Genomic DNA, 20,153 nt, shown 5'->3' on the forward strand with positions numbered 1-20,153 from the left:
ACAGTAGCAAAAAAACACTTTCCCATAGAAAGGTATTTTACATTTATTTTTTAAAGAAAAAAGTTCAAAGAAAATCGTCAGGGGATCTATGTTATTACTCTTTAATGTATTAAAAATCTTTGACATCTAAACTGACGATGTGTCTCAAATTCTATCGACGAACCATCAAAGTGAATGAATGCTGCTTTCAATATGTAGTTTCAACCACGCAAAGTTTTCCTTTCATAGAGTGGGAGTTACGCAGTTTTTTTTTTTTTTTAACTGTCTTGTCGATGAAACTTTTGTTTCCGAAATCGATATTACTATGCCCGTTAGAACACAATAGACTGGCTTTGTGATAGTTTCAGAAAGGGAGACATTTGCACGCTATCTTAAAGAAGAAAGGCTCTAAGAAAGGAAACAAATCAATCCATTTTTCTCATTGATCTTCCGACTAGATCGGCTTTGTTCTTTATAACAGGAGAAAAGAGTTTTCAGTCATAACTATTGCAGTATTTAGTGCATCCCTTGATAATAACTAAAAACTAAAGGCTGAATAGAAAATGAAAAATACGTTAATCTGTTTGTTAGGGAAATATATATTTTAAAGTTAAATTGCAAATTATATAGTTATAGTTACAGCTAAAGTTAGAATGTAAATTACACTTTCTAACTTCGATCACACATTTTCATCAATCTGTGGTATCAAAGGGTTAATATACTAATATCTGGTATTATATTCTATTGTCTGCTTTTCAGTTTTCGTCTGCAAAAGATATATTGGTAGATGAGGGCCTTATAACAGAATTGATAAATTATTATGATCTTTGGCCCAATTAGAAAAATTTATATATCTTGGTTGAAGTACATACTTAACCAGCCATTAGTCAATTTTCTTAGCTGAGAACATTTATAAAGAAATACTTATTGAATCCTTTGAAGACAGAAACGCCAGAGAGAGCCTTTCATTCAAACGATCACAACTTCCCGAAACGGCCGAGATTGTGAAGTTGTTTTCTTCCCTCCCCTAAAGTATGCAGTAACAGGTGCTGTTTTCCCAAATGCATTGCATCATTTTATTGCATATAGCTTGCCCCGAAAGGCTAATGGAAGCTTCTTTGTTAAAAAGTAGAAAGGATGTCATTTGAAACCTTCACACCTCCTTCTGCGTTAATAGACGTTGAGGGGATGAAATGGACGGAAACGGGCGTTTCGGTATTTTAAGCATACAGATTAGGCTTCGGTTTTCTAAGGGTTATATTAGTTATTTTCAGATTTTACCTAATTTATTTCATTTATAGCCCAACTGACCCTAAATAATATAGTGTTATTGTTACGCACATAAAAAAAAACTCTTCGAGTTGTTTAGTGTTTTCAGTTCGCTGATTAACAAAACGCAAAGTATTGCCACCTGAGGTAAATATTTGATGTTAATCTTTCTGGCCCGAAAGGAATTTAGTGAAACACAAAACTAACTTAAAAGAAACAAATAACTTCAACGTTTGACCGATAATGAAGTTCCTCCCAAACACATCTCAGCATGTCAATGTCAAAAATCGCATTGTTATAGGAAACAAGGAAGCAATTTTGTCCTTTATATATCCCTACAGGGTGTTAAATCCTGATTTTTTTGGCAGTCAACATGTCAAAACCATGTTTTGGTCTTTTAAATGAAGGCCTACCAAACCATTTTCTAAAAGGATGCCTTACAACAGTACTAAAATATGCTGGATATACTAAAGCAATGAGAATCAGGGTAAATTATGTAGATTTTTAGGACTAATTTCAAAGGTTTCCTTTTCCTTTGGCTGCAAGAGTGAAAATGGAGAATAAGCCTCTGCTTACAATAGACTTATAATATAAAATAATAATAAATATTAATAATAGTAGACATAAATGTATAACAATAGACAGGAAAACAATAGACATAAATGCATAACAATGAACAATAATATACAGAAAACCAAGCTGTTGTAACCCTCTTTTATAGTAATCCAACTAACAGTAAAAGTGAAAACAAATATGAAATAACTTCTTCAAAAGCTGAAGATAAATGCTAATTAGAATTGAGATCATTAACTAGAATTAAAAGTATTTTATAAATGTGGAAAGCCTACAAAAAATATAATTTGTATAGTAATAAAAATTTAATTTGCATAATTTTGGTTATAGAAAAATTGAAGGTATGGTTTTCTGACCGCTATGTAGGGCAATAGATGATTTATACGTTTATTTTTTCTTAATATCTGTATCATGCGCAGAGAGAAATTTTCCAAAACCTCCAAAATTTGTTTTTCGGCATGCTATTTTAGTTAATATTAGTAATAAAATTCGTTTTTGCGTATTCAAATGCACAAAAGGTTTTTCTATTTGATTAGTGGCCACAATGCTCGACTGACATCAAGAACGCTCACGTAATACTGATGTCACGGAAATAAATTAAAGAAGGAAGCTGGTAAACTTGAAGATTTCCTCTGTAAAATGCACTAAATGCTTCCTGATTAAAACACGTTTTTTGGCCTAAGCCTGTAAAATCAAAGCTATGTCTTAAACAATTGTGTTTTTTCTTCATAATAAATGAACATGGCTCCATGTGGCATATATGTACAAAAAAGTAACGTCATAGCAAGATCTTCTTATCATTTCAAACAGATTATTTTAAATATAAGATTTTATGCATTATAACTTTAATTTGAAGGTTAATCTGAAAAGAACAGGCCTATCATAATTCCTTATCTTGAAACTGTTTCAAATGTTAAAGTGAAACCTGCATACTAAAATTATACCGCCATTATTTTCATTTGTATATTTTTTTTAATTTTTTAAACTTTTTTTTAATTTATTTCAACTTTGGAGTTACACTCTTTGAGGTGTTAAATTGCAATCTGAAATTTTCAAACTGAATTTTTTATTAATTTTTTACCCTGAACAGGCTTGAAGAACTTTAACTTCTTTTAAATTTCTTGCCATAGAAATTGACATGATTAAATTTTAAAAAAAAAACAATTACTTAAAGGCATTTTAGAAATTGAATTATAAACGCGCAGTATAACATTATGCCTTAACTAATAACTGATTAGCTTATTCTAAAGATCAGTTAATTGAAACTATGTGATAAAAACTTTAAGTTATTAGCTGATAACTAAATAAATACAAATGAAACTAAATATATAATTAAGTTAACTGCTAACCATATATATTTAAAAAATTCGACTCGTACCTATTAAGTATTCCTTTTCTCCACAGATATAGTTCAAGTGACGCCAAGCTTTTCTTTTTTTTTTCCCTCGAAAAAAACAGTTGTGCCCCCCCTCATCTATCGTATGCAGTACATTTTCGAGCCAATGCTATGTTAACAGTGATAGTTACTTTAAAAACGGTGAAAGCGACAGCCAACGATCTTTTTTTATTATTATTACTCTCTCTCTCTCTTCTGTGCTTATATAAATCTTGAATCCGTCGCTTTTTTCACTTTAGTCAAAACTGAATAAATGTGATTGGTTTATAAATACTCATTCCTATTACTAATGGATACATCATGAAACATCCTTCACTATAAAATTTTATTTCGGAGATTTAATTTGCGCTGCTGGACACACGAATAAAAGGTAAGCAAAGTTTGCTATCGTTATCTTCATATACTCCGATAATATTCCATAGGACATGTTGAGACTCATAATGGAAGCCTTCCCGTATCACCTCGAACAATACACCCAAGCAAAAGGAAGACATGTAGAGAATATTATTTTCAAGGTGTAGTTACGACTATGCCGTTATTTCGCAATCACTTAAAGTTAGCACAAGCACTCACAATCTTTCTATTTTTTAAAGTTGATAAATTCAATGCGCACCATCTTATATGTTTTTTCACTTTTATATCATGTAACCCCTCAGTTCAAGGTATGTGTCTCATTGCTCTGTACAGCTCTATGTCAATTAGTTCAGCTCTGCACAGAACTAGCTACTGTGTATATTATAACGGATCACGTGCCAAGGAAACTCCCAAGGAAATTTTCACAGGCCTTTCGTGAACATCAGGAATGCTCTGAAGATACTGAACCAATGGCAAGCCAGGAGACGTATTCTGGTACACCTAACAGCCCTGACGGTGGAAAACAGATTCTTTTTCTTGTAATTATATCTCTGCCCAAGGGCAAGGTTATGACTGTGCCTAACAGCCTCTTTCCTCTCTGTTAAGAGAAATGGCAATCTGTAATCCGCTACCGCCGTCCAAGCAGCTTGCCTGGGAATAGCCAACGATTGCGCCCAGGAGACTTAAAAGCCTCATTGCCTTACTCGAAGAACTTTAACTTCACACTGCAGGAAATCCTCTGTAGCCTTCCAGCAGAGAATTGAAAATTCGTCAAAGGAAACCTGCTGATGAACTATTTTTCTTCCTCCCTTCCGATTGCTTTCGTGTCATGGTGTAACTGGAAGCAAGCTCTCTGCCTATTTGGGAAGTCCGGTGTTCTAATCCCGGCGAGGACAATGCTGCTTTCTTTAGTTTCCTGACTTTAAAAATTTCTAAAAGACTCTGGCTCCGAATTAAAAGATGGTGGGCGATAATTCGTCACAATATGGATTCGGCGACTGGATCTCCTTATCCGCAGTCGCCCTATAAAAGGGGGAGCATATAATGTATTTTTTCTCTTTTCCGCATGCCTTCGTAGTGTTACTGGAAAGCACGCTTGAGGCATTTTCGGGAAGTTGGGAGTTCGAATTCTGACGAGGACATTGCGCCTTTTTCACGTTCCAGCATCGATATAACCTAATAACTCTACAAGGTCTAGTATCAAAAAGAACTCAGAATTTAATATATTTACAATTAATGTTTTATGTACATATTGCAAATATGTACAATTAAGTTCTTTTTTTTTTTTTTTTTTTTTTTTTTTGAATTGATACTTTTGATGAATTTATATGCTTTGAGCTAAAAGAAGAAATTTATGACATATTTGAGATGTAAAACTGAAAGCTGAATGATTCACATGCAAATTTATTTATAAAAATATGAATAATAAATGTATGGCTTTTATTTGAAATTAATCAGACATCATATTTTAAGATAATTTAAACAAGTTATAACTGCATAAAGTAGATGAAAAACCTTGTCATAAAAATCAAATTAGATCCCAAAAAATTTCAGCATTTTTAAGGTTTGCTCTCCCTTTCAAAAATTAGAATTGAATCCATAACAGATATTTTCAGCATTTGGTAATTTTAAAAAATTTATAGATTTTAGAAAACATTCGATATTTAGTCGCTTACAGAGCCCTGAGACTTAGAATGCCCTCGTACAATCGAGACCAACTCTTAAGGTTGAGATCATATCCTTTAATATGAGCGCTATTATGTTAACTCATAACTGTACTTTGAATATCCAGTAAAAACTAGCGTGTATTTTTTAAAAAAATACAAAAAAGTACATTTTTCATTATTTATGTAAAAGTATTTTTTCATTCATATTTTAATATGCGTGTCTTCATCATTAAGAATACTGACCTCCTAAAAATAAAATTCTTCAGAAAATAATTATAACAAATAATCACGACTCTTCCTAAAGACGTCAAAATATCACGACTCTTCCTAAAGACGTCAAAAAAACTTTCAGGAACAGCCTTCTAGTGGATTTCCCTTTTAGAGATTAGATTATGAATTTCTTACTGTTATGCACCATTCGAATGTGATATGTAAAGGCGCCTAGTTGTAATGCATGGATTCATGTTATGTCTTCGGCCTTGTATAATTTAATTGTCATCATCAACTCTACACTTAATTATATATTGATGTAAAATGAAATTTTCTTTTCCTTCTAATTTAGATCTTCTTGGATATCTTGGTAAACTTTAGCTCCTTCACTGAAATATATGAGCACTTTTGCGGTGCCGTGGCTCACGTTAAAGGCTGGTATTTCTGGTAAGCAGTTTTTTGTTGATTTTTCAAGAATATATAAATAGGTAAGTGCTTCAATATCTGTATGATGAAATCAAGGATCAAGTTGTCAAATATTTTTAAAAAACCATACCTTGATGTATTGAGTTAATCGAGAAGTCGTAAAGTAAACAAAATTCCAGGCACTTTTTCAAGTATTCAAACAGTCTCCGAAGATCTTACTTTAACTACCCATGTGATTATTTTACATAAAGAACAAAGCTAAATAAAGCTGACTAAACAAAGCTAAAATTCAAAACAGAAAATATAAATTATCAAACGTGAAAAGAAAAATTAATTAAGATCAAACCTTACCATTCCCATGAAGAAAATTAGAATATTTTCTATTATTAAAACTGCTGTACTAAAACATAGACTCATAAAAATCATGATTAACAAGGTGCTTAAATATACCAAAGTACAAGACGGCTCTATTTACAAAGAGAAGAATACTTTTGAGGAATGTTTACTAAGGAAAACCGGCTCATATTCACGTTACAAATGAGAAAATCCACGAAAAGTAATCCTGTAGCCAGTCTGTTCATCTAGCTGTGAACCCGGATCAACTGCCAATTTTCAACCGTGTTAACCACTGTAACAGCTTTAATATCGTTATTAATCTCTCGTGCATTTGAAATAGATGGATAGGTCACTGGCAATATTGAAACGCAGCGCTCGAGAGCCGCATGCATTTTCTCTCACGAAGCATGTAATTATTTTTTTTAAATAAGTTTATATATTTTTCTTCTCTTGTTTATATGTCGCCATTTTTTTTAGTGTAAAATAAAAGTTACTGTTGTGTTCCATCATTCGAGTTTACTTCAAATTGTTAAAGAAGTATCACACCACTCGCCCGCTAATAGGACTATTCATAAGATTGTTTGGTTTGGTTTATTGAGATTACGGCAAAGCTCATTAGGGCTATCTGCCTAAGGGGAGGGATGCCTTCGTGGAGGACTTTCTAAGGGGAGCTGGCTCGTATACACGTTATCACGAAACACGTTACCATGGGGAAAACCACGAAAACGCCCATGCAGCCAGCCCGTTCGTGGGATTCGAACCTCGGACCGAACTACCAGTGTTCAGCGACTTTACAGCTCGGCCGCTGGTGGGCACCGATTCATAAAAAGAAATACAAAATATTTTCTATAGCACTATATTATTCGTAAACATATTGCGCAGCGCGATAAGATTTAAAGGTACGTGCACTTCGATTCGAAGACCGAAAGAAACATCGTGAAAAAATATCGGGGAGAAAACAACGCAGGGAGAAAAATGTCGCCGTACACACACAAAAAAAAAAAAAAAAAAAAATCGTGGGAGAAAATAAAGCAAGCACAGTAAAGATCGCAGTTCTAAAACATCGTGATATGAAACACTGAAAAATATCGCAGGTTTTAAAACATCTTCCTAGAAAGTACCGTCGCATGAAAATAGCATTGTATGGATGTTTTTTCAAGCTTTAAAAAATTGTAAATGTATATTCTCATACCGATTCGTGCGCGTAAGAAGGAGTGAAAAGTATTTTTAATATTATTTTTCATATTTTTATTTTAACTAACAAATTTTGATTCAGAAAACAAGAAATAAAAAGCAAAAAATTGAAAATGAATAGAAAATTTGTGCTACGAATAGCCGTTAATATAATCTTAAATTTATGTACTTTGTTACTAGAGATCATTATTTAATTACTTTTATAAAGTTGTATGGGCATTTTTTCATGAAAAATTTACTAAAAAATATTAGGAAAGAGAGAGTGAGTAATTGCATGAAGTTTCCTATGGTAAAATTGCTTAATCTTTTATCAAATTCTCACATTATTTTCCTTCAATTTGTTAACCTGACATTTTTTTAGTAAAAATAAAATCTTGTTTTATTTAAACTTATTCGTCTCCTTAAAGTCTCAATAACATTTTCACACAGCATACAATTAATCGTTTAGATGTAGATTCGTTAGTTGTGACGAAACATGACAAGAGATAGCTATTCAATAGAAATTTAGATTTACTGAATTATATCAAAAGCAGCCTAGGACCACTTGCTCTAGTGTAATTCAATTCTGTTAACTGTTATATGTGACATTAGTTTTCTCTTCATTTTCAGTTTTTGAATGCTTAAGTTTCCTTCTTGTCTTCTCAGCCAAAGTTTGTTACTTAATTCAAACATATGAAATATAGCCGTAAAAAAAATTCCCCATTTCTTCTTGCGCTCAAAAATCATTATGCGAATTTGCATTTACGACTTTTAAAACCTGAAATACTCATGTCTTCAATGATGCGATAATTGTTAGGTGCTTTATTTTTTCAGCACGATATTTTCTATGACGATGTTTTTGAGCAGCCTTATATTTTCGACGGCGATGTTTTACACTACGACATTTTAGAGCTGCGCAGTTTTTCCTAGCTTTCTTTTCTCCCAGTATGTTTTCGTACGATCACGCATTCACCTTGCGTTGTTTTCGACCACCAGCGGCCGAGCGGTAAAGACGCTGAACACTGGTAGCTCGGTCCGAGGTTCGAATCCCGCCAACGGGCTGGCTGCATGGCCGTTTTCGTGGTTTTCCACATGTGTAACGTGTATACGAGCCAGTTTACCTTAGAAAGTCCTCCATGATGGCATCCCTCCCTTTAGGCAGATAGCCCCCGTGTGCATTGCCATAATAATTCAATCCAATCCAATCCTTGCGTTGTTTTCTCCCTGGCGTTTTCGTCCGCGATGTTTTTACCGTGATGTTTTTGCCTGTAACCTTCAGTTCAAACTAAAATACCAAAAAGATATAGAATGAAGTTATCGTATAAACTAGTAAGGGTCTAAATTATTTCAAAAGTTTCATTAATATAGTATAGAAAAATAGTTCATAAAGCATTTAAAAATTTAAAATAATAAAATGAATAAAAAAAGGACTTATATTCTACAGCAAAGCTTATAAGATATTGTTATGAATTTTGTATTTGGATCGGTAATTCTAGTAGAATTATAATTAAAATTGTTGTATTTCCCAGTCCAATGTAGCGCGAGACAAATTTTAAGAGAAGGTTATGCCGGAAAAGTAAGAATACAGGGTCACGTGACTTTAACTTTGAGTAAATGGATTTCTCGGTCATTTGTATCGAAATTGAATAAATGTGATTGGCAACTGTGTTGTTGTGTAATCCCACCCTTTTACTGCTTTCCAAAACTCTCGAGAAGCAGAAAGTACTAGGAATTTCTCGTAACCGGTTGAAAACTATAAAAAGCCAGAGAGAGAGCATCTCAGCTCAGTTGCTTAGTTACTGTTGTTGAGAGTTATTTAGTTCCGCGAGAATTGAGATTAGCTTTCTCGTTAGATGTGCTTTGTCCTGCGTTGTATTTAACATTTTTAAGTAATTTGAAGTATAACTACTGATTATATTGCGAGATATTGCGAACACTCGTACGAAAATCTCTGGAGAAATTTCCAGAGTAAAGATATACTTCTTTTGATCAGTGTAAATTTTATTAAGCTATCATCGGACTTGTGCATTCAATCTATTACGAACCCGTACGCACGTAACCATATTTTCTCCCTCCTTCCCGCATGCCTTCATGGTGTAACTGGAAGCACACTAGACGCTTGTTCGAGAGCTCCGGAGTTCGAATCCCGGGGAGGGCATTGCATAAGTCTTACGTCTCCTGCTTCCAAATAACCTAATGACTCCACAGAACAAAATGCTGCGGAGAATAGTTGATGTCCAAATAAGCCAAATACCCAGTTGATATCCAAACAATAAATTTATATCCAAGGACTGATATCCAAATAAGCTGAATTGCAGAGAAATACAATAAATAGTAATAAGTACTATGAAACTAAACTCCATTAATAAAAATACAATCAAACTAAAGTGCATTTATTCTTCTAAGTAGTCACATGACTGTAAGAACTAAACATTAGTTTTTCGTTTTTGAAAGAAGATAGTTATTCGTAAATCACTGAACACGTAGAGAAATGTGATTTGCTGGAACACGTAGAAAAAAAGGAGCTTGTTTATTGTAGAGGTGCATCTTACGTATAAATAGAAACCTAATTTTCCAATTCTTCTCTAATTTCTTCCAATTCTTCGCTTCCTTATTTTTCTAGTAATTCGATGGCTTCCAGATTTAGTGTAAATCTTTTCAAGGAGGTTTTGCATTTTGCCTTTGATCAATGATAAGGAATTCAATTAAACCGCGTTTTATGCCGGAGTCTAAAAAGACTGCCAATACGTCATCATGATGATCTTCTGAGCTCTTAGTGGTATTCAGAGAGACTTAGCTTTTTCTATTCAATTCTCTTCTTGCTATTATTTATGGACTTAAGGCTGTTTCCCTTTCTTCCTATCTCAAGGCTTAAGAAAACGTGTAGATAATTTAGAGCACACAGGATGGTCTCTAGAACAACTTATACAGGTAGAATCCTCTTCTTTAAAAAAATGGCGTGCATATGATAAGTGATATTTTGACCATATCAAGCATCTTGTTGATTAAACGTGCCCAGCAGCCCATAACCACATCATTTACGGCGAAAGTATTGAAGCTTGTACTTTGAAAAGTAACCCCAACTTTTAAATATAAAAGCTGGCTTCCCCTTGCTTTTTCTAAAGTATACTGGAAAAGCGATTCTGTCAATTTTAGTAGCCTTTTTTTTTTTTTTTTTTTTTTTTTTTTTTTGCGTGAACTATTTGGTGATTGGTATTTTAGTCGTCGGAACTCATCCCTCTTAAGCCGTAGCGTATTGCATGGAACACATTCTGTTTGCAAGCAATTTATTTTTTATTGCCTTGTCTCTAACCTCTAGAGGATTAAAAATTAATGGAAATGAGCCTGAAAACATTTTATATATTGATAGACAAATCAAGAAAGGGAAGTAAGAGTTCCTAAAATTAGGTTTACAACAACATTTTTTTTTTTTTTTTTTTTTTTTACTGAAGCAAGCAATTCCATAGATAGACCCAAACTAGCGTAAAGCAATGGTTCACGCTAGTTTGGGTCTATCGCACATCACTGGAAACAGTCTATGCTTTATAATTTATTTTTTCGGAATATATTTATTTTTTTTTATTTTTCTGGTCTTTTTCCCATGAACAATCTACTTTTATCTGGGATAAATACAGCACCTTGGATCATCAACGCTTCAAGAAGAATGTTTTGTGCGAACAAATTATTTAAACAAGAAGTGCACTGAATCACGAACAGTGTCTTAAGCTGCAAACACATAAGTCAGCAACACATGGTTTTCAAAGTTGGTTTGAGTAATCTATACCCCATAATTACCAGGGACTTCTGGAAACATCATATTTATACATATAAGCGGCTAAAGTGTGTGTCGCATATAGTTTATTGTTGCCACTCGGAAAAATGAGCGCAGAAATTAACGTTTCCGCAGTTTTTAATTAATATCTCGGCCGATTAAAGTCGTACGAAGAGGAGAACGGTATCGATGGATTAGGAGAATTGTTTGGAATCCGAGGATACGCGTCCCAAATTTCAACTCGCCGCCGTTTCGTAGATATTCGAGAAAAAAGAATTTGGCAGGTAGCCAAATCCCTTTAATAGGGAAAACTCAAGAAAGAAAGTGGAAAATGTAGGGAAAACGTAGGGGAAAATTAGCTTTTAATTAATAGCTCGGCTAATTATAGTCTTGCGAAGACGCGAATGGTCAAAATGGCTTGCCACGGACCTGCGGAATCCAACGGTGTGCTTCGCTAAGCCAGGGAGCCAGCCGTTTCGGAGGAGATGATGTTACTTCACTCCATATATATATGCGGCTTAAGTGTCTGTTTGTCGCCGATAGTTTATTGGTTGCTTGCGAAACTCTACTAGCCAATGGGGTGAAGTTGCCAGGGAACAGGGTTGCTGTTTCAATTAAGACGTAGACAATTTGGCTGTAAAACTTGCCTTTGCTATGAACATCTATAAGTCTCAGGGACAAAATGCTTAAGCGTGTTGGCATTTTTTCACCTGAGCCTGCATTTGGACACGGTCAACTTTATGTTGCCTGTTCAAGAGTTCGTGAAAGAACGGACATAAAATTAAAAATAATGGATGATCCTCTGCAAGGCGAGCTTAAAAATGATGGAAAGAGCTACACAAGAAATGTTGTGTACAAAGAGGTCTTTGATCTACAAAGACTCGAAATTTTTTTGTTGTTGTTTATTATATTAAGTCTCAGTGATCAACCAAGGGCTAGAAATTTAAGAGTCAAGACGTTGATGAATTATTAGAGAACCATAAAAATGAGCTGAACAAGAAAAAGATACAAGAACTTTGGAAACAGCAGCAAAAGGCGACTGTGAAAGAGATATCTTCTGAAGAGAAAATGTTCCTACTTCCATAATTTTTCTTATGCAAAATGGGGTAAGACGCATAGTTTTGCATGACGATATCACTAAAAGCAGAAAACTAAAATATTACTAAAAGCACTAAAAGTATATATCTAAAGATCGATATCACTAAAAGCACTAAAAGTAGATAAAGCAGTAACAAGCTACAGCATAAGCAATTTCAATAAAAATGCCGTGTCTCTCTTTAGAAACATTTTAAAAGGTAGGTAACAGCAAATCTTTTTGGACAAATTTTAAGTGCAACAGAGACCCAGTGAGTCTCAAGCAAAAACAAGTGGCACTGATGTGTGTTTCCCAAGGTTCTTGCCAACGACAGGCGCAATCTTGACCTTTTGCCACAATGAATTTTGTAGGCTTTCTCTGCCATCAGAGACGCGATCTGATGCTACTGTCGATTGGGTGGGATAAGCCACAAACAAACAAACAAGCAGATGTTCCCTAAAGACAGTCTTCTGATGCTTTATGTTTGGTTTATTTGATTACTGCAAAGCACACGAGGATACTTTTCTCTGCCTAGGGGAAGAGATGCGTTCGTGGAGGACTTTCTTAGACTGGCTCATATGCATATTACAATGGAGGAAACCCACGAAAATGACCATGCAGCCAGTCCGTTCGCCGGGATTCAAACGCCAAACTGATCTACCAGTGTTTTAGCGAGTTTGCCACTCAACCGCTGGTGGGCCTGGAGTTTTTATGAAAGAGTAACCTGTCATCCAAACATCTTCCTCATCCAACATGCCTCTTCCTCGACATTTTTCACTTATGCTGTCTACCCTCCTTTAACTCAGTAAAGTAAGGTCTCGTTGCTTTACTCTGTTGAATATTTTTTAATATGTCATGCTTTCCATTAGTTTTGAGTTATAAACTTGTGCATTAAACGCTGTTGTAAAGTTTAAGTAAGCAATCTTCTGTAGTTCAGGAACGAATTAGCACATTTTACACTAATTCCTATGAGGAAAATTGTTCCGGTTTACGAACCTTTCGGTTGAGAGATGACCTTCAGGAACGAATTAAACTTCAGTAATTATTTTGGAAAATAGTCTCTTTTCAATACTCTTCAACTTTTCAGGAAACTCAGTTCAGCTATAGCATGGATATTTCATTTCAGTATTATCCTGTTTACTATATTTTGCAGCGATTAAACCAATTTTTGCTTGCAATCAATACTTGATTTCATTTTCTACTCACGCTGTTTTAAAAATGTTTAAAATATTTTTATGCATTAACCTTAAGCTAATAGAAATTGTACTTGTACTTTAATCTTCGAACCAAATTAATATCATTTCCATTTGCATAATTAATCCACTACGGTGCTTGGTAACGAAAGGTGCTTTTATGAGAACTCGCCTTTCACATGTTTCGTTATTCTTGTTTTATAACTATTTCAATAGTCGTCAGATTAAATGCTTTCTTAAAAAATAAAAGAACGTAATCACATATCCTTTCTATACATAATCATCTGAACATGCAAGCGTGGGCTTTCGGTTTTGAGGCATGGTCGTAAGGGTAAAGAGAGATTTGCAAAATCAATATAAAAATTGAGTCTTATGTGTTGTTAGGGGCTAGCAACGGAACACCAGATCATAAATTTAATTTCTCGCCAAATATGATAAAGAAATATCGCTAGAAATTCCCCAGATTATAAATGAAAAATGTTGCCAAGCAGAAAGATTTAAAAAATGTAATGATAAAACGAAATTTAAAGTAATTAATTAAATCTAACCTAAAGCAATTTCATTTTGTATCGTCTAAAATATTGTCTTATTAATATTACAATCAAAATAAGCATTTAGGTTTAAAAATCTTGACAATCACCTAGTATAACTAAATATTTGCTTTCATTATCATTTCTAAAATGAATTATAGCTACGAAAAGCTCAACGTTAATTATTTTGTAATTTTGTAAATAGTGCAATTTATTACAAGAGTATACGGGAAAAAATATAATCATTTTTTTATATAGCATATGAAAACCAATATAATAATTTTAAAGTTAACAATCATAGTCGAAAATTATCTTAAATATTTCAGAATATAGTATTTTCAGAATCTGAATAATAATATTTTCAGAATATAGTATTTCCAGAATCTGAATAATAATATTTTATTAATAAAATTTCAGAATAATAATATTTTCAGAATCTGAAATATCTTAAATATTTCAGATTGATTAAGAATATTTCAGAAAAGTTTTAACACATTTATTATTGCTTAACATAATTTAATCCAATTTTAAAGTTTCGATTTTATGAAATTTTATAGTATTGTCTTTTTAAATTGACGTAACTAAAAACAAGTCTGTTATCAACACTTGAATGCGGGAACCACAAAATTTTAAATACACAGCAAACTAATTTATCGAAGGAATTTTCAAGACTAGAATCCCTTTCCAGTATTTCCTCATCCATTTTTTGGACGGATGGGTAATATGGCCGGAACACGCCATTTTAAGCTTTGTCTACTATTAGAGCCAGAAGCGATAGTTATTTTATTATGGAGGCACTCCATAGACGACCACCATTGCCTCCAATGAAGGGACAGACAATTTACATCCATGCCTTCTCCGGGATTCGAGCCAAGGCCCTTTGGTAGAGTAGACCGAATCGCTAACTACTTTCCCGTCTGGGTGGGAGGCTTTCTCATCAAGGCTGAATTTTATAAAACCTGTAAGCTCCTACTGAAGTTCACTTTCAGTTAGCAGTAAAATGCCTAAATAAAATAGTTCAACGAGATCACTAACAACAGATTTTTTTTTTTTTTTTTTTTTTTTTTTTTTTTTTTAATTTTCGGGTTAAGCGGAAGTTTATGTACTAGCCGAAAGAAGAAGTATTTGTTGCAATGTTTCAATATTTGTAGGAAAATGGCTTCCAAGTTGCTGTATCAATTGTTTTAAGGAAAAAAAGTGCATTTCTTTTCAAAATCTTACCCAGTTTCTTCTGAAATTGGCTTAGTTTGCAACTCATTTTTAACTTAATACATTAGCGAGATGTTAATGCAAATCTTTTATTGAAAAACAGACCTATTTCGTTTTCAAGAGCAATGGTATCCCATTTGGCTGAAGATTTTTCTACCTTTTATTTTTTGCCCTCATTTATGTAAATTTGTAGAAGTGTGTGCGTATGTAATATATCCATCGTATCTACAAAAGTCCTTATTCGAACTTTATTTCGCAACTGTTGGTCGTACACATATAATTAAAGTTACAAAAATGTTTTAAATGAGCCGAAAATTTTTTTTTTTAAATTTCTAAATTTAAAAGGAAATACTTTTGTGTAAAATACGAAATCTAATTCTTTATACACTCTTTCGGTCCATATACGTAAATTTAGAAAACTTTTGTACTTGCTATAAAAAAATGAAAGTCAGAAAGTTAAATTCCCGTATAACAAAATTTGAGCCAGATATTTAATTTTAAAATTTTCGATATTTGACGTCATTTCAAAACTGTAGTCAGGAGTCCGTTAATAAATACTCAAAGTTAATATTTCCCTCATAGATGAAAGCATAAGGGGAAAATGCCGATCAATGATATTTTCTAGAAATTTACTAGTGCCTTTAATTACAATTTTGCTATATTTAGTATGTCGAAAGAATTTTCATACAAATATTTTACAACTTTTCAAAATCTTGTGGTATTAGTTGTTGCTGTTGCCCACTTATCTGACGTAGTCAGTCCAAGCCTACGAAATTCCTTGTGACTAGGAGCGTAAGATTACGCCTGTTGTTGGCAACAGTCTTTAGCACATAACAGGTGACAGTACCATTTCGCTCAGAATTTTGATGGAGAGCACCCGGGGGATTAATCCGAGGGTCTCCTACCCCTCTCCCCTTCCACTAAACCACACGAAAGGACTTTTGGACCGAATATTTGGAGTGCCCCCATGCCGCACCGACACTATACATTTACAAACATCCATGACTTTTCCGGGATTCGAACCCAGTCCCTTCAGCATGGCAATCAGCGACGCTAACCACTATACCAGTTGGGCGACCTATGTTATTAGTATTCTCGGGAAGTTTCATTACTTTTGGATAATAATCTGGTAATCGTAAGAAATGCATTAAAATACTACAAATATTTTCATTTTTAATTAATGCAAATAACATTTCGAGTTAGGTATGTGGGAAAACTAAAGTCTGCCATTTTTTTAGAACACGAATTCTACAGGGTTCTGTGAATATGACATTCATTTTGAATAAAATATATTCATTAATATCTTTCACTATAATCTGCATAGTAATGCTGGTCACATAATCTCTTAACATCAACGAACCTTTATCTAAATGATATTTTAATTATGGTAACGTAATTTATGTACGGCATCCAAATATGATTCCTAAATTTAATATCCACTATCTCGGTCCATTTTTGTCGTATACGGGAGTCAAACATTTTACATTTGACTTTTTATAATGAGTGCAAAGTTCTTCTAAGCACCTGATTTTGTATAACGAGTAAAAAATTTTCCTAAGCATTAAGTAAATTGACCGGAAGAACGTGTAAATGTTGGATCTCGCATTTTATACGTAAAATTAATTCTTTTTATTTTAAAAATACACAAATATGAATCTCTTTACCATTTAAAACAATTTTGTAATTGGAAATACATACTACGTTCTCAATGACCAACTGTTGAGAAAAAATAAACCGGTTACAGACTTTTATGCATATGGTGTATGTATATCTTGTTTATATAAATATAAGCAGCTAAAGTGTGTGTCGCCGATAGTTTATTGTTGCCACTCGGAAAAATAAGCGCGGAAATTAACGTTTTCGCAGTTTTTAATTAATATCTCGGCCGATTGAAGTCGTACGAAGATGAAAATGGTATCGATGGATTCGAAAACTTTTTTTGGAATTCTAGGATACTCGTCTCTAATTTCAACTCCGCGCCGTTCCGTAGATATTCGAGAAAAAAGAATTTGGCACGTAGCCAAGTCCGTCTAATACGGAAAACCCAAGAAAGAAAGTGGAAAATGTAGGGAAAACGTAGGGGAAAATTAGTTTTTAATTAATATCTCGGTTAATTAAAATTCCACAAAGACGAGAATGGTCAAAATGGCGTGCCACGGACCTGCGGAATCCAACGGTGCGCTTCGCTAAGCCCGGAAGCCAGCCGTTTCGGAGGAGAAAATGTTACTTCACCCCATATATACATGCGGCTTAAGTGTCTGTTTGTCGCCGATAGTTTATTGGTTGCTTGTGTAACTGTACTAGCCAATGGGGTGAAGTTGCCACGGCACAGGGTTGCAGTTTCAATTGCGATGTAGACAATTTCCTGTAAAACTAGCCTTTGCTGTGACCATCAATAAGTCTCAGGACCAAAGGCTTAAGCGTGTTGGCATATTTTTACCTCAGCCTGCATTTGGACACGGTCATCTTTATGTTGCCTGTTCAAGAGTTCGCAAAAGAACGGGCGTAAAATTAAAAATATTGGATGGTCCTCTGCAAGGCGAGCTTAAAAGTGATGGAAAGATCTACACAAGAAATGTTGTGCACAAAGAGATCTTTTTCATGTGAATTAACATTTTATTATTTAAATCAACTTTATTTATTGAGCTAGCGGTGGGCTCTTAAACAATATACCTCCAGTGATTTCCCTCATTGCACTCTACTTTAAGCAATTAAGCAAGTAGAAGGGGGAAACCCCGTAGGGCAGTAAGCAAAGGGGGTCCTCGCCGCCTGTCCTGGGTAATTCCGTTTGAATTAGCAGACACCTTTGCACAAATCATTTTAATTACAATTTATATATCTAGAACAGCGGTCATTTCGCATGACCGCCGGGCTTTCTAGTTATATATATAAACGGCGTAAGTGTTTGTCGCCGACAGTTTATTGTTGCCACTCGGAAAAATGAGAGCGGAAATTGACGTTTCCGCAGTTTTTAATTAATATCTCGGCCGATTAAAATCATACGAAGATGCGAACGGTATCGATGGGTTCGGAGAATTTTTTGGAATCCGAGGATATGCGTCTGGAATTTCAACTCTGGGCCGTTCCGTAGATATTCGAGAAAAAAGAATTTTGCACGCAGCCAAATCCCTCTAATAGGGAAAGCCTAAGAAAGAAAGTGGAAAATGTAGGGAAAACGTAGGGGAAAATTAGTTTTTAATTAATATCTCGGCTAATTAATGTCCTCGCCGCCTGCCGTGGGTAATTCAGTTTTAATTAGCAGACACCTATGCACAAATCATTTTAATTACAGTTTACAATATCTAAAACAGCGGTCATTTCGTATGACCGCCGGGCTTTCTAGTATATATATATATATATATATACAAAAAAAAAAAGACTGGTCCAATAAATTATTCTTCATGGAGAATTAGTTCTCCGTGACATTATCACCTTCAAAGTAGTTCCCTTCACCATTCACACACTTCTGCATTCGGTGCCATTGCTGGTAACAGTTCTGGAACGAGGTTTTTTAAAGGCCCTTCGGAAGATTCTCCGTTTTTGTCTGAACCTTTTCAGCTGAAGTAAAAGGGATTTAACTTAAGGAAATAAGAAAACGTCGCATGGAGCCAAATCATGTGAATAAGGCGGATGCCCCATCACAGTAATCTTTTTGCTGGTCAGAAACTGCTTGACACATAGAGCCGTGTGAGCGGGTGCTTCATCTTAGTGCAACAGCCATCCATAACTCCACAACTATGGCCTTTTTTTTCCCTAATTTTTTCACGGAGCCTTTTTAGTACTTCAACGTAGTAATATTGGTTAACAGGCTAACCACTGTGAACACATTCAATCATGATGAACGTGCTGGGCATCTTCCACGCTGTTCCTTTCCCTGAAAACCGCTTATGCCATTAAAACACACATGCATGAGGCAAAGTTCGTGCATGAGACAAGTCTTCATAAGCCTCGGTTAACATTTGAAATGTTTCCTTCGTGGCTGATTTCTTCAGTTTCACAAGAAACTTATTGTTGATTCTCTGTTCGGTTTTTACATTAGACAATTTTCTTGTAGAATGCAGTTGCACGTATTCATTCAATGAAGCAATACTCCCCACTGGCGTGGTCGATTAAGTCGAAACTGGCCGCATAGATAGAGGACGTGTGTTACATGACGTCACCAAAACAGCTGTATTTACTCAGCTTTATCTCAAAGTGTGGAATTAGCATACCTGGTTATTTTTCCTGAAGAATATTACTTATTTTTATCGCAAAGTATGAAATTTGAGCCATCTGATTAGCTTATTGTACAAACAACTTAGAAATGAATTTATTGTATTATTTTATTGATGCAAAACATGCTAGAGCTTACTTACCTACGAGAAGCGGTGCCTTTATGGAGAATCGTTTTAAGAGAAAAACTGGTTCATATTCACGTTGCCAGTATTCATAGATCTTATCGTTCGACCACTAGTGATCCACGTTAATAAATACTTAGCTTTTTCTCAAAATGGAGAATGCTGGTCGCGTGATTATATCTCTTGTAGATCACTTTTTTTTTTCTTCTTCTTCTTAATGCTTACTTAATTTTTATCCGGTGTTGAAATTCATATAATACAATTATCTTTCTTTTAGAAACCCTCATCATCAACTCATCATACTATTTGTGTGAGTCTCACACGCAAGATCGCTTTTAACTCAAAACCCCTTCAAAGACGCAAGATCATCGTTTGTGTGAGGATGTTTTACATTTGGACAAGTGGCAATGAAAATTTCATGAAAAAGTTCATTTGATTCATTATTTAAATAAATTAAATGTTTGAGTGAATGCTTCATTCCAATATTTAGCAATAAAATTCAGATGCCATTTTAATTTCATTCTTTATTTTTATTTCTGAACGTTAAACCTTTTGATTTCCCTTATTTATAAATTTTCTGTCCCCTTGTTTGTTAATTATAAATACCGTATTTGGTTTCTACTGTGGAAGTTCACCCATTTTCTTTCTTTATTG

General features: G+C 34.3%; 1 long non-coding RNA gene across 1 annotated transcript in view; it reads left to right on the forward strand.

Annotated features, from left to right (window-relative positions):
* The window catches only part of LOC118183067 (uncharacterized), a 48,305-nt gene extending 28,373 nt beyond the window's left edge, over positions 1–19,932 (forward strand). The window contains exons 3-4 of the long non-coding RNA XR_004757166.2: positions 5,801–5,895; positions 19,777–19,932. This is a non-coding gene — a long non-coding RNA (uncharacterized LOC118183067). The remainder of the gene's footprint in view (positions 1–5,800; positions 5,896–19,776) is intronic.
* The last annotated feature ends 221 nt before the right edge of the window (positions 19,933–20,153 follow it).

Source organism: Stegodyphus dumicola, chromosome 10 (assembly GCF_044657685.1).
Source record: "Stegodyphus dumicola isolate Sdum_Otavi_A_Nest chromosome 10, ASM4465768v1".
NCBI classification, from domain to species: domain Eukaryota; kingdom Metazoa; phylum Arthropoda; class Arachnida; order Araneae; family Eresidae; genus Stegodyphus; species Stegodyphus dumicola.